The 15,648-nt window shown below is 43.3% G+C and overlaps 1 protein-coding gene and 1 long non-coding RNA gene across 13 annotated transcripts in view; one reads left to right on the top strand and one right to left on the bottom strand.

Annotated features, from left to right (window-relative positions):
• The window catches only part of Lar (tyrosine-protein phosphatase Lar), a 224,635-nt gene that overhangs the window by 158,593 nt on the left and 50,394 nt on the right, over positions 1-15,648 (bottom strand). For 9 of the 12 annotated variants that reach the window (XM_018029058.2, XM_026816025.1, XM_018029062.2 and 6 more), the window contains exons 1-2: positions 10,177-10,357; positions 9,673-9,778 (exon numbers count right to left, since the gene is read on the bottom strand). The gene's annotated coding sequence lies outside the window, so the exon portion shown is untranslated. Of the gene's footprint in view, positions 1-9,672; positions 9,779-10,176; positions 10,358-15,648 lie in introns of those variants that run through there. The other 3 variants (XM_026816023.1, XM_026816022.1, XM_026816024.1) reach the window with 3 other exon arrangements.
• Positions 11,510-15,648, top strand: part of LOC113464699 (uncharacterized) — a 40,826-nt gene continuing 36,687 nt past the window's right edge. The window contains exons 1-2 of the long non-coding RNA XR_003389551.1: positions 11,510-11,587; positions 11,962-12,025. This is a non-coding gene — a long non-coding RNA (uncharacterized LOC113464699). The remainder of the gene's footprint in view (positions 11,588-11,961; positions 12,026-15,648) is intronic.

Here is a 15,648-nt window from a genome sequence, read left to right as displayed (position 1 = left end):
GCCACGGTGCGGTACTTCCAAGCGAACCTCTCGTTCGCGTGTTATCTGACTGTGTATCGCGCAGGGTTAGCAAATGTCTCCAGACATCACGTAGGTAATAGAGATTCTCGAACAAGGCATCAAATCCAATGGTAGAATGCGTCGTATTCGCCTGTTAGGAATGGTTAACGAGACTTAGCTCTCAGTGTTGATAACGACCTTGTGTTTACCAAGCGTACGTAACAATTCAACGTCAAGCGACGACGCCGCCGCCGCCGCCGCCGCCGCCGCTTTCGAAACGTTGCGTCGCGTCGCGAGCGAGCGAGCAGCCAGGTTGGAAAGCTCGCAAACGGCGATTCGGTTGAGCGATTTTGGCCATCGAGAAGTTATTGGCAGCGTCGATGGGAAATCGATAGGACGCGATTTAATATATCGGAGCCGCACTCGAGGATCGTTTTCACTCTTCGGAGTTTCGTTTATGGTGTACGTCACGCGAACACCTATCGCTGTATAGAGTAACTCAATCAGGTGAGCTACAAGCGTGCATATTTACTCAGAGTCGGCTAATGTTACACACCTATGTAAACTGTCGGCTCTGTTGATCGTACCTGCCTGCAGGTCAAACATCTACCTGGCTTTGAGCAAGTATCCGGTTCTCTGTTTCCGAATTTCCCGGATCCCAATTTGAGTTCGTCGAAAAGAGAACGTATGTACCTACCCCTACGGGCGCGTTCGCGTTCGATCACCCCACGTAAGAAATGGTCAACAGGACTTCATTCAACTCTTCGATCAAAGCGTTACAACCAAAGCCGCCGGGCTGCTCGTAAAACGTCTTCCCGTTTCTTCGCGTATCTCTCAAACTTTCAGGGGATTTAATCTGCGGTGTACGTTAATTCGGTTAATCCAGGGCCGTCAGTCACGTTTAATCCCCGCAGATCCCGGTTGACGAGAAAAGCGGGAAAGTATCATGCGAGCCGAACAAATAGAGATTCTCACAGATAAGCGAATCGTGGTAAAGAAAAAAGGAGGAACGACGACGAGGAATACCACGATAATGAATTTCAAAGTAGTAAATGTCGGGATATCGCTCCGGCATTTTTACTTTGTGTCTGCGCGTGCACACTCGGAGGATTATAAGAAAAAGAGCGATAAAAAGGGAAAACTTTTTATTTCCCTTACCGCTCCTATGACGAGGCATGGAAGAAAAATTGGTTTGCGGAAGTATGAGCAGCCTGGCGATGAAAGGATCGAGGAAGAGAGATAAACTGCGAGTAAAGCTACTTTGGAACTATAAACTAAACGGAAATATAAAGGATTACTCGAGCGACAGAGAAGAGAGCAGAGGATGGAAAGATTCTGCGGATATCCCGGCTCCGATTTAAACCGAACAATAATGTTCCCGGATAAATTCATCGCACGGAGGACCGGGAAGTTATTTAAAGATTCCTCGAAATTCAACTGCGTCTCGTTCCTTTTTTTTACGTCAGACCCGCCGCATAGAATATTATTAGTTTCATTTGTAAAATGCACGAGCCTTTCTTGTCGGCGCTCCACCGGAACTTGCTCCGAACATTATTCCGTCCAACAATCCGCAATTAGTAACCAGCGAAACTTCCTCTGGTTCAAAAAAGCAGTTTCGAATCTGAACGGCTCCTGGGAGAGAATCTCTCTTCTCGCCTTCTCGTACACATGCCGTGGCGATGGTGGCTGAGTTTATTGAAGTATCGCTAATCCTCGGGATGATCCGGCAGGGTAACGTGGCAGCTGCGTCCTGGCAAGCATGCCTTAAAGTACGGACACAGGACGCCATGATTTACTCGTCCGAGTCTCGAACCCACAATCTGTAAGGCTTAGCGAGTCTGCGATTTCCTGTCCAACTACGACTTCCTAGTTTCGCCGAGCTCGCGATATTAAAACCCATCCATTTTCTTAGGTTTTCCCACCGGCTCCTCTTCGACCATCTTCGTCAACTTCTATAGAAGTCAGCCACGGCCCCGAGCACGTTCCTTCGATTGATCTCGGTACCGAAGGAAGAGATGCGATCTATCTTGTTTCTCAACGAGCTCTTGTACGAGTTCAATCATCGCTCTATCTACCATCGCGAACGAACGCAGCATTCTTCGCAGAACAACTTTTTTTTCCCTCATTAATCCACTGATACCGGATTGACTTTCGCCCTAGATGCGAACTGCCGCGTTCGGCTCGAGAAAGAAATTTATTCGCAACGGGGATGAATCACTTCTCCGTTCCCTTTTCGGTATGAAATCCCTCCGCGGTTTCAGTAGGGTAGGTAGAGTTCTCGTTACGCTCGTTGATACCACGGTTTCCACGGTTTTACGTGTTGTCCTGTCATTCGTAAAGCGGCTCACGTATTCCGGTGATGACGTCACGCGTGAAGAGAGCAAAATATAAAGCCGCGCCGAACCCCCGGCCAGGTGCGTATTCGTTTAGCCCGGGAGAGAGAAAACATGCAAGTGTCACATGGAAATGTAGTTACTACAAAAATCTACTTAGAAAAACCGCTGGATGGGAAAATTACAAACGAGACCCTGGCGTAGTCACCTCCTCGTGGTGGGTCTTGGAAATTGGTATCATTTTTAGAAAGCGATACCAAGCTGAGAACTACGCGGCGAGACGAACGAAAATCGTAAAGTCCGACTAAATTTATGGCGGTCGTCGCATTACGCGGAATACTGTAAACTTCGAGGATCGCTTTAATCTAGCCAATTCTGTATTATCGACTAGAGTAGACACTGATTAATCGAATGGACGCTCATTCGAGGACCGCCGCTAAGCTCGGCAATGTCGGCCATTCATAGGCTCTATTGTCCGGTCAAATTAAATTAATCAATGGTTCGATACGTCGAGCAATGTTGCGGCAAAACACGTTTTTAGAACGATTCGTCAAACGGCAGAACCCAGCTCGTGCGTAAAAGAATAATTAGCGTGAAAGCATTTATTACGAGGACCGACTAAGTTGCAAAGTAATTGCATTTTTACGTGGCCAATTTAACGACGCGCGGTCGCGTCCGAAAAGATGTTACGTGTCCGGTGGTTTCGTGCGAGCGAGCACGTACGATTATTAGCATTCCTGAAATGCGGCGGCAAGTTATTATTAGTAAGCCATAACGTTAGCATAAAATGTCCCACGGGGGCAACCGGACACCCTCCGTTGCGGCGAGTTCGGCTTGCACAGAGGAGGAGGTCGAATGGTATCGCGTTATCACGGCTAAATCTGGGCAGGGCAACGACACGTGGTTAAATTATTAGAGCCTCGTATAATTGGCCGTACGTGGACTTGCGGTCCGCGATACAACACCTGCTACTTTGCCGCGCTGTCAAATATCTTGCCATGCCTCGAAAGATCATAAAGCAAATAAATTCAACGGGAGGGAATATTTCCCGCGGGAGTATTGATGTAAACCTCTCAAAATGAACGGTAATTACATCGTCGAGGGAAGCTAATTACTCTGGTTTCGCGTACGTACCACGCGCGAGAAGAGCAAACTAATCGATAAACCATTCATTTCGACGAATCGTCCGATAACAAAAGCTATCGTGCAAAGTAGGGATGTAAAAACCAACAAAAGAACAATGTAATTTATCGAATTTCATTCAAACACTGTATAGGTCCGTCTCTGTCGCTCGTAAGCGTCGGGACTCATTAGAAAAGTAACAAGATCATTTATATTTTATACAGACAATAGAAACATTACGCGCGATGTATGAAAACATACAAAATATCGATATGAATAGTACATTGCAATTTGTAAATGATAAAATACATTTTTCTTATTTGGCTCTCTTAAATATTTAATATAAGCGTAAACATTGAAAATGTTCATGATCCATTGCACGATTGTGATTACGTGATTCACTATAATTATTCAATTGAGATAGTCTGACGGAGTATTTACAGGTTTTTCAGTTTCGAAAACTGGAAACTAAATGAGTGAAATCAATCGACTGAACTCGTCTCGGCTGTTTGGTATCGCTTGTCTGCGTTCCGTATTCGCGACGTTAATTAATCGTCGAGTAAAGTCTGTTCGGGTAAATGCCGGTTACTTCTCGAACGGAAGTAAAAGAAGTTGCTCCGTTCAGGAAGTTCGAAAGTTACGGGAGCTAGTACGCGTGAATTAATTTCGTTACGTTTCTGCGCATCGCGCTATGATCATAATTAATTAATGTAATTAACGTGATGCGGTTGCGCACAGTCCATTTCAATGGAATTATCCTACAAGTCTTTTGTATGGTTTATCACGTTGCCACTGTCAGAATTAAATCATTCAACGTAGAAAATCCAGCATCGATCGTTCGAGGAACCCTGCCAGTCTTTTTTTTTTTCCTTCGCCTGGTTTCCCCCCTTGTCGCGCACGCCATAGGCAAGGGCGTAAAGGGCTTAATCCGTTTCATTGCTCGTATAAAAGTGGGGACACGGCAAGGAACAGGGCGTAGTGAGAGAAAAGAGCGCGTCTCGCGTGACATCGGTTGCCGTTTATTAAGCGTTATTAAGCGGGGAAACGAGGAAAGAGCTCGACAGCGACTATCTTTATTTTATACGCACGTCGCGAATACACACCGCTCCCCGGATTATCCCCAGACGTACAGCTGACTGACGCGAAATTCGAAAGAAGAGCCTTTAATCCTTCCCCGTCTCTAACAACCTCGCTGCCTACTATGAGTTTAGCGCGAGTTTCCCGAGCTTTTCCGACCTGTTTTACGATTAGCCGCCAATCAACGCCGCCCGGACATTGCTTTGCTTCTCACCGGCTTGTTTTTTCAACCGATCATGGATTGAAAAGTGTCGGGGAGCCCTGACAATTAATAGACGTTCGACGTTAGGAGGAAAAATATTTTCGAAGCGTAGCGACGTACAGGAAAATGCCAGCGAGGAAAACGAGGAAAAAGGACACGGACCCGAAAGTAGAGCAAACAACTCAACACCATCTTTAATGCAGGACGTTTCATGAAGCCTGTGGTAGCATCCGCGATACTCCTAAGACCGGTGGAACCTCTCTGAAGAATTTCGTGTCGGCGTAAAGAGCACAAAATATTTAGACCCTTAGCGAAGAAAAGAGTAACTCTTATATAAACGCAGGAAACCACGTACAATATTTCATAGTAATGAATTAGTGATCGAACGGAGGAACGTAAACGGCGACAACAGGATTTCCAGTTTCCGCGTCCGAGCTTAAAGTTTAATGAAAGGGGGAGGCTCATCCCGTGAGTCGAAGTCGAATGGCTCTTTAAATCTTATCCGGACTCGAACGTACGATTATCGGAACGAGAGGGGTACACGGAATGGGTGGAATTGGATAAAACGTCGTTAATCGTCGAACAAAGCTGGCATTGTCGCGCTAATCAGCAATGGCCACCTTGATCGAAAATAAATTGTCGGGGAGGGGATACGCGTGGTGCCGCGTTTCGTCGGAGCACGAACGCCACTTTTCTTTATTGCACTTTCATACGTGTACTGGGTACGTTTCAGGGGTGCGGCCTGAAATTTACCAGCCCGCCTTCTACCCGTCTGGAATACTACATACGTCTCCATGACCATAAATAAGTATATATGTGAACGCGCGCCCGCGCGCTCTTCGACGATGCCACCGAACGTCGCGATTATCAATCGATTCCCGATTGACGAAAAAAAAGATAAATAAATAAAAAGCATGGGTCGATTCAGCAGAAATTACTTTTATCGCTTGAACTAAAACCGGAACGAAAATCCATTTGGCCGTGACTCTTCTGGCCAAATCACATCAACTTTCCTCGTACGTGTTTCACCATCCAACCGTGTTACATTCAAGCGCTGTCAATTCACCGCGATAAATAAATTCTCGCCGAATTCGTTTTTCCGAATACGCATCGTGCGCCACGTTTCGGTTGTTCTACCTTGCGGAAGACGTAACTCGGTTCCAGAGAAAATTCTTGGATAGAGAGTCATTTACCCGATTTAAGAGAACCATCCAGTCGGTCGGTGCCCCGATTGTAGTCCTTATCACCAGCGCAGTAACAGGGCGCACTCTCGCGTGCCAATGATTGCATGGTTCCTGGGCGTTCTACCGTAAGCACTGCCGTTATACTAATACTATTATGGAGCCAAGTCCTTGGGATCACCATGAACGTACTGCCTTCTGCGTCCTCCAGGAATACAGAGTAGGTTACGTATACGGTGTCAGTTGCATGTCCTAATCAGAGCTAATGTCCATTGTTCGCTCGGTGGACAGTGCCGACGATGTTCAGTATAATCGATCACATTGAAATTTCGAAAAGTTGGAGCTACGTACGCTTCATTGATCCGTTACTCTGTTCCATACTGTCCACTGCATTTAACCGAAAGCTTTCTCTCAGGAATAATATGTATAATAGATAAATTGCACGAGAAAAGGTAATAAACGCTTCCAGGATATACCGTTTAATCTTATTTTCCCCGAAAATTCCCTTCCTATTTCTGTGGAATTTGATTCGCTACACCTTGCTTGGATTAACTTTGATACAACAAAATGCAGGGACGCGTAAAGCGACGTTTAAGCCGTCAGCTTACGTTTTAAGTGACAGTAATGAAATCAGGCGTTCGTCGCTTCCGCGAGTGAGATATTCAGTGACCTCATTGATTAATTATTATCGGAGGGAAAAAAGTAACGGTAGTAGAGAGCGTTAAAAAGTTCGGTGATATTTAATACACAAAGTCGGACGGGGCACGGTGTCGAAAGTCCTGAGAAATGAGCAAACTTTCAGGGAGTGTTTCGTCGCGTCACCTTGGAATCACCCTTTCTCGCGAGGGTTCTTAATTAATTAGCACGCGATTCTGGGAAAAGGAACCCGGCGATGGTTCAACGAAAGGGAAATGAAACGAGCGTATAGAACGAGAGAGATCAGAGGGGCTGGGAAGCTGAAAGAAAAGAAGCTGGAAACGCGGGTGAGAACGATGGGACTAGAGAGAAGGTAAGAGCTGGATTACTCGGCAAACCGAGAGACTCGGTAGTACGTAGATACCGAGGCATCAGCCTCCGGCGGTATTACACCATGGCTTGGTTCGGATTCTACCACGACTCGCGAGAATCATATCCCGCTGTTTTCCCAAAAGATCTACGAACATCAACTATCATTCTACGTTCTACCGCCTCCTACCATTCGCGTTTATTTTACTGTGTCTACTTGACATTACGTAATTAAATGCACACACGTTACGGAGAACCGCCGCTTCCGCGTATATTAATCCATGAGAGATACACCGCAGCAACGGGGACGGCTGTTTTTCTATTTCTTGAAAAAATTGAAATAAAGTGCGAGGCGAAGAAACGCACGGTCGACGGAGAAACATCGCATGTTGCCGCTACTCGTGTCTACGTTTTATTTATCGCCTGTTAACCCGCCGTGACTGTGGTCGACGTAATCGCAAGGTCATTAAAGTCATTAAACTACTACGACCAGCGCAACGCCTCTACTACGCTCTTGCCAGCCGTTGCTTTTATTCCGGTTCTCTTCGCGCCGTTCGTTCCGGCATTGTTAGTTTTGTGTAGGGCCTCGCCAGTAGCAAAAAATGTTTTTCAACAGAATGGAGTACATAGAAAAATGGTACAATCATTTTTACAATGTTGATGTTTATAATTTAACCTCAATCCTTTTCCCTGGCGACACTCTGTCCGAGTGACGAATTTAATGGTTCTCTAGCTCTCACGGGAATAGACCAACGGAGCCGTAAAAAATATGGAAAGCTTTTAAAGCATTTCGCGAAACAAGATACAATGAAGTATCAAGTATCATTGTACATGAAACAGAGGGACAAGAGAGAGACTAAAATTTACCCAGTTTGAGGAAGCTGGAAACGCGGGTTCGGTTAGCGAACGTCGGACAGCTCCGAGTCTAATGAACGAATGGAGTTTCCGCAAAAAAAGTAAAAGATGATAAAAAACCTCGACGTCGCTTTTGCGGTCAGTTACTTCCCACCCGTTGCTGTTCTTATTTTACTCTACTCGAATCTTATTACATCATAGATGAATTCCAACAACAACGAGAAACGTAAACTTTTCACGACTATCATTTTATTTCAGTATTTTTCCTGAAGCCCTCTTAACTTAATAGACCGTACCAATTTCAAGTATTGCGTACGTATACTGCATGCAATGTACTCTGTCGTAGACAAAAGAGAGAAATGAAGGTATTGATGAAACGGAGCTGAAATTTACATTGAAACCAAAATGAACGGGAATAAAAGGAAATGTAATCCAATTATGGGTAATCGTAGGGTTCCCTCGAAACTCGTACCCCCATTCAGGTGAGATATCGAGCGATTAAAAATAATATGCGGGTGCGCGTGATCGGAAGTATGCTCGCGTGTAAGCCAACATGACCCAAGCACGAGCCACAGCTTAGCTATGATTCCCGCTTTTCCACCTTACTATGTCCCCGACCGACCCTCCATGAAACCAACTACCAACCCCTTACTCGAAACCGTTCGTGCGTTAACTCTACATAAAGTCCATAATGTGCGATTCATCGACGAAATGAATCCTTGTGCAAACACCTTATATATTAATATTGCATGGTAGTGGCGAATACTTTACAAAATATGCATTTTTATCTGTTTGATTTCTTATTAGGAAACTACAACTCAACTTCGGTGTACGTTACTACGGTTGGTCTACGTACGAATGAGATTTCCGATTGCTAGTACAGGCGATGAAAACCACCAGTGCAACGAACGGTACACGGAAATGCTTCCGTTGTGCAACGTTCACGAAGTCGTGATACGAATTCACCGCTGATAAAGCGGCGTTTGAACTCCACCCACAACGGGTTACGTAACGGTCGGTAATCTGATCGCGGACGCCGGTAAAAGGACGCGTGGGCGTTGCGACGCCAGCGTCGGTACTGACTTACCTTCGAACCTTTTACGTACTTCGATTGGTAACAAAACGTACAGGTAAAATATTTTCACAATACTATAAAAAATTTCTTTCCCACTTCACAGTTTGTTCTCAAACACAAGCCTGTTGACTTCGCAAATCATTTTCTTTTAAATTAACGATCGATGAAATATCGATCGTTCAAATAGCATCTTACGCTTGGCGTGAAAAAATTTAATTACAATATGGTAGTTTCACGCAACGAGACGATGATATTCAATTTATAATATTGATAAGATATCGTACTGCTCGAGAGCAAAGAGTCTACTGTTATCATTGGGAATATAGGGGCATATACAGTTATGATTTAATCAGCTGACGTAAAAAGCTATGATGCATCAAAGTAAATGCACGACAGATGTATACGATCTGTTGTTTCATGATCGTTTAAAATAAAACGTGATTTTGATAAAAACAAAATATCAACGACCAAATCAAATATGTAAAATAATACACACAGGGGAAAAGAAACAATCTTAAAACTATTCAATCATAAGTGTGTTTAGATATCCAGTAACATCTTATATAAGTAAATTGGACACTGCAACTGTGTTCTTCAAACAGGTCATATGTTATCAATTGCAATGACTCCATGCAAAGTTTATCAATTACATTCACGACCTATTACATCAATTATGTCGGAAAGCGTATTTAATCAAGTATATTAATAATTTTCGATTTTACAGAAACATTATCCTGTACTATGAACTGAATTTTAATTAACTTTAAAGAAGATATGTTACTGGACATGAAAATAAAAAGTAAATAAAGAAACAAAACATACGTTTGTCTGTAGATAATGTTCGAACGTTTTGGCACATCCCCTCTTGGGATAGTTCAGTCAGTACGCACCTGTATTCTCTCTCAATACCAGTCCTTTCTCAGCTTTTCTGTAAACAAAGATATAACAACATTAATGTCAATGAAAGTGTCTATCAAATAAAACAATCTAACTATATTGACTATTTATTTCTTCCTATTTCTGACTGACGTAAACGTGGTAACGTGAGAATATCTAACAACTTGCGCAGTATAAAAAATACGGTGAAAAGCATTGCAAGATACGAGAGGTTATATGTACTGACGCGATTAATTGACATGGGACGCATGCCTGGCTGTGCACGTTCCATGTTATTTGTATTATTGTACCTTAGCCAGAGTACGGAGCACAGCGAAACACGATGCTCATTCGACAATTTTGGAATAAATCGCGACAAACAAACTGTTCATCTTGTTTAAAGGGCATCCATGAAAAGGAACAACGATCACAAGATAGCAAAACACTTACCACTGTTTTCGTATATACGACGATCTAGCGATGGCTAACATCTAATCCCCACCGTCACATTGTAAACTAGCGTACACTGTACTTATTTACTACACAATTACTTAAAAAATTCGTGTAAAATATATAAAAAGGCAATAATTAGGAAACTGACAAGTAAATCGTCATAGCGGTTTGGTACTGGGCGGCCATGTTGCTTTTATTCGTTTCAGGAGGGGGAACGCAAGCTGGACGGGGTAAGTAGTGCCACCTTCGGTTCATCATAGAAACTAAATTTTATGCATGTGTCGGTCATCGAGAAGATATGTTGGTAACCGTACGTGTTTGTTCGCAAAATTTAAAGAATACAATTCGAAGAACTTCGTTTAAGGATATAAAAATGAAGTTTTCGAGATTCTAGAATTAAAACGTACGCGCGCATTCCTCTAGTTCACGTTTTAAGACATTTAAGCAAGTACAATCCGAGATAAGGGGAGCGATGATTTCAAAATCATTCTAACGTATATGCGTACACATAAACTCCTCCACAATTCGAATAATCAGTGATTATAAAAATGGAGATTATTATACTGAAGAAACTAACCTTCTGTAGTCTTTCTAAAGTACTGAATGTACAATTTGGAAAAAAGGAACAGCACGCATTCCCGTCGGTCGGCCATGTCAACAACGTTGGTAACAGTGATCAGGTTGGACATGAATAGGACAGCACGAGCAGGACGCAGAATAGCGGGACGTTCGCACGGAAGGTTAGTTATATTCGATATTCAAAGAATATTTTCATTTGCAATAAAATCACTTATTTCTTAATATTCTTTCTATCTAACGTAATAGATGCATAATTTGTGTATACAAAGAAAACGCATCAGGCAGAGTGCCGAACAGTCAGTAGTTCGTAGGCAGATTAATTATTCGTATTCGAAATGTAATGAATATTTTCGTTTAAAGTGAAATCATTTATTCCCTTATAAAAGAAATAATAAATGATGATCACTGATCTCTATAGGACCACTGTTCTATACAGCTCAACCAGAATACTCAGTATTTTATTAAAGCTAGAATATGTAATAAGTTGTTCATTTAGAAAATCACTTAGTTTATTGGAATAATATGGTAGTTGATACGAAAGCGTAAATACGATGCTAATTAGGACAGTAATATTCTATAAATCTGCAAACAGAATCAGGAAAGTAAATAAATCAATAGTAGATTTATTTATTATTATCCGAAAGAATTTTCTCTCTGTTATTAACGGACCATACAAAATTTGAACGAAAATGATACACGACGCTGACGGTAGGTGGCGCGACGTACCCGAATCGACATTTTGTTGGAAAGACTGCGGCGTCAGAGAGAGCGTTGTGTGTGCAAAGGGTGCAAAGTGTAAGTGTCTCCCGGCAGCTTTGAAAAATCTTAGGTAAGTCTTTTTATATCGAATTAACATATATTTTGCAATATATAGCCCGTAAGACTTCGATATACTCATGTTTCGTTGAATGAACTGCACGAATACGTTATTTATCAAAGTCAGAACTCCGAGTTCATTGTACAAAGAGCCTCGTGTTAAGAGTTAAGAGTCATTACGTTAGTTCGGTTATCCGCTGGCATAGGGAAGCAAATAACTCGTATAACGAACTCTCTAACGAAGTTTGGTGACTCCCTGCTTCGATTTCAGTTCTCGCATAGCTCGCTTAATTAGTGTCAACAATTTTCGGATAGTAGTTGATTCGGCAAATTTCTCATTTCCTGCTTAATACCTGTTCACTACTAACAGTGTACTTATTTGCATAGTGCAGTGGCAGTTCGTTCGAATCCTAATTGGCGAGGATGACTTTTATGACAAACGGATATTAAGGTTAGTCGAGGGCATCTAGTGTCCAATTTCCATTAATAATTCCGTACGAATATCAAACGTATTGCAAAAGACTTTAATGCAGAGGTGTACTTCCCTCTTGGAGGACGGTACACCGGAAGCGTAGCAAACTTGCGACGGGGCTGGAGTTTAAAACTCGGATAAATGTGTGCGACCGTGTAGCGTAGCAGTCTCTTTCCATGTTTCTGATTACTTTACAAACTTTTGCACGAGCTCGGGCAATGCAAGGAGAGCTTTTAGATGCTTATTCCCAGTGTGTGCCACGTAAATCATGTTTTCAGAACCGGTATTGTACGATATTTTCATTACACGCTGCATGTTTTCATGCCAAAATTCCGTGCGTGATTCGATTAACGATCAGGGTTAAATGAATTTTCCATGAGATCAGTAGAAATTGTTTATTTATTTATTTATAATCACCAGGGAAAATTATGCAGAATATGCGAATAGATAGGTACGTATAACCGGTTTGCCGAGAAACCTGTCGCGTTCGCGTGCATATCAAATGCAGATCGCACGATTTCATACATGCCGTTGCATATCTTATTCAGCTTAAAACAATAGTTTCTCATACTTGTTAATAATGTACACGCCTGTGTATACAACTACCGATTCCCGGCTCAAGTTTGCTACCTTGCAGTCTATCTCAGAGCCTGAATTTTTCTGAAACCAGTCGCTCTGGTCGTCATGAAGAAAAATTGTTGTATCAATATGATTTCTGAACGTTTTCTATAAAAACGTACTCGACGCTTGCATATTGTTTACGGATATCGTAAAAAGAACAAACAAAGCGTGAGGTAACAGTAACGTCTAAATTGAATAATAAATTAAGATAATTACGGAAAAATGATAGGTTGTTTGGTCCGTATCGATTGTCGTCTGAATCGTGATAAAAAGTCGTAAGCGACGTACATACTGGCACGAATGCATAATTAGGAGTTTAATACGATAATTTCGTAATTTCCTCACGCGTACACGTATCCCAGCAATTTCGTAAGGCATTGTGCAAGTTTATGCAGCCGAGTGCGTGGCAATTTTACCGTGCACCCAGTCCGCGCGCGTAACCATTATTTCTTTATGAAATTTACATACCCTCTATCCATTACTTTAATTATTACTGTTACTACTTTACGCTGCATTACGGGATAAACGAGAGTCTTATTATAAAGAAGATATATTAGTCATTATTTTATTCAAGAAAGCGTGCCCGTAAATTTGGTAGACCATCGACCTTAACGGTTCGGTGACCGATTATTCTCGCTGCTCGAGAGACCTCCGTCTCTTACCGTCCTCGATCGCCGCGAATTTCGTTTCAAACGAACGAAACTAACTGATTTCCCACGGGATAAATCTTTGGGTAAGCCGTGGAACCTTACTGGAAATTCGACGTAAATCGATCGCAAAAGCCCGGATGCGATTATAGACGAGTTGCCATCGATTCTTAATCTTGAACGGTTCCTTAAACTCCTTCAGAGCCGTTTATTCGATTCATTTTCTCCCCACAGTTTTGCCACCCACCGGTTCCCCTATTTTTTCTATTTCTTATTGTCCGCACGAGGTATATCTTTCGGGCCGACGACGCGAGCTCTATTTCCCGGAGCCATCCGACACACGTGGAGGGACGAGAGACACGTGGTGCTGTGTGCTCCTCTGTGCTCTGTGTCCCATTGCTCGTCGAGAGATTTGTATCTGTAAGCTGCTCGAGGCAACTCCATCTTGAAATGGCTTCTATTCCGTTCCACTAATCATATCGGAAGGGATTTACGCGTATAGGGACTAATTGGCTCCGAGCTAATTTCCTACACCCGTTTCAGTCGGATCCAATCTTCGATCCATTCAGACGACAAAAGCAATTGTTTAACTTCTGACTGGCGTATTATCTTTCAAATCCTTACGCGACGGTTGATCAGCCCGCGATAAAAAATTTGATTAATTATTCCGTTTCAACGAAGGGAGAGGATTTAACGAGGCCGGTTGAAAATTCTCTCTACGAGATATTTCACTATCTGCAGTACGTATCGGGAAACTGGCGATGTTACAAGTACGAGGTATTACGAAATGTTCATGAAAGCTTGACTATGTTCGGGAGTCGCGTACGTGAGAGATCGTCGAGTGGTTCAAGAACGCCACCCAGTTCCAAATACTCAATTTTCAAGGTGTTTAAGTTGAAAAGGACGGTGGTTACGTTTGAAATAAGACAAGTTCCAGTGTAGGAAAAATCTAATTCGAAACGTTTTTTAATTGTCGATGTTCAAGGAAAAATATTTTATCGACGAAGTAACTACGGTACTTGCGCACCAAGTGAGCGCTTCCGTTTTTCGAAGAGACGGAGAATATCTTAAATCTATGTATTGTAACAGCTACAAATAGAGAACCGTTGTTCACGATTCGAAACGTGTTTATCCAAATTCTCATGCGCCTCGTAGCCACGTGTGAACGAACTTTTCTTGTGTACCGTTGTTCGGCCAAGTTTCGAGACAGAAACGTAGGAAGAAAGTTTTTCGCGCGAAAGTCGAGGCGCGGGAGAGCACCGAAGGGAATCGGGGATATTGTCTAGAATCGCGAGAACTTCTTTTTTGTTTGCAACTTTCATTCATAGCGTCACGTATAGAAATTTATTCTTCTTAACGACGCGGCGGCCTTCCGCTTGTGTATCACGAGTTTCGGGATGTCCGTCACGTATCTTTTGAAAGGGTAACGCGGTACGTGTTCGGTCAGCTTGGAAATGAAACCGGAGAGTGGGATTTTTGAACGTATCGAAAGAAAAAATAGAGCGTGGCGTATCCATTCCGGAATAGATGCTCGCCGGGTCGTGTTACACCTTCATCGTCCGAGGGTGCGAGGGGGTGGGTGTCGGCGGTAGCAGATCGATGACCACGCGAGGGTGTTGAACGCACGTGACGTCACGACACATACAGCGCTACGAAATCGGGGTTAGACAAGCCTAAGCTCGGTACACTGCTTAGAGCAACCGGCGTCTCTTCTCTATCCATCCGGTTGTTCCGGCTCACGTTTTACCGCCTTCCACCGACGCCTCGTTCGCCGGGAACAGGAACGCGTCCAGGAGCGACAGAAACAACGTTGTTCCATTACAACACGTTATTACATTTGACGCACGTACACACGCGAACGAGAACTATAACGCAATCGCGTATACGCAATAGAAACACCGGCCGCGTTTACTTAGTTATGCATTTTCACGGCGGTCGCAAGCTCGAATGATCTTGCGCGTTCTCCCGGGGTAGAAGCCGTCTATATCTGTACGGTACGTATGCATGTATTCGGGTGCGAGCAACTCGGCTACCGCAGCCAGCCCTCGGAGCACCGTGTATCAGCTACAGAGACGGTCTTTTTGGTACTCGGCGGTCTCCACGCTCTGCTGAACACTCACTCTCCGACCTACTAATTTAGCGGATTAATTAGCCGGGACACTAAGACTCGCCGGGAAGGCGGAAATCCAGACGTCTCGACGGAAAATTTCTGTCTTATTACCGAATCTCCAGGTTTTCTTCGTGGCGATCCTACGCGAGTTTGAGTAAACTTTGGTAATCGGATTAAAACGTTAATCGGACTGGCAGCCAGCGGAATTACTTCGAAACCGGATC

This window comes from Ceratina calcarata, unplaced genomic scaffold (assembly GCF_001652005.2).
Source record: "Ceratina calcarata isolate Rehan_Ccalc_2016 unplaced genomic scaffold, ASM165200v1 scaffold48.2, whole genome shotgun sequence".
Classification (NCBI taxonomy): domain Eukaryota; kingdom Metazoa; phylum Arthropoda; class Insecta; order Hymenoptera; family Apidae; genus Ceratina; species Ceratina calcarata.
The sequence above is the reverse complement of the archived record's forward strand: the minus strand, read 5'-3'. Positions and strand labels throughout refer to the sequence as shown.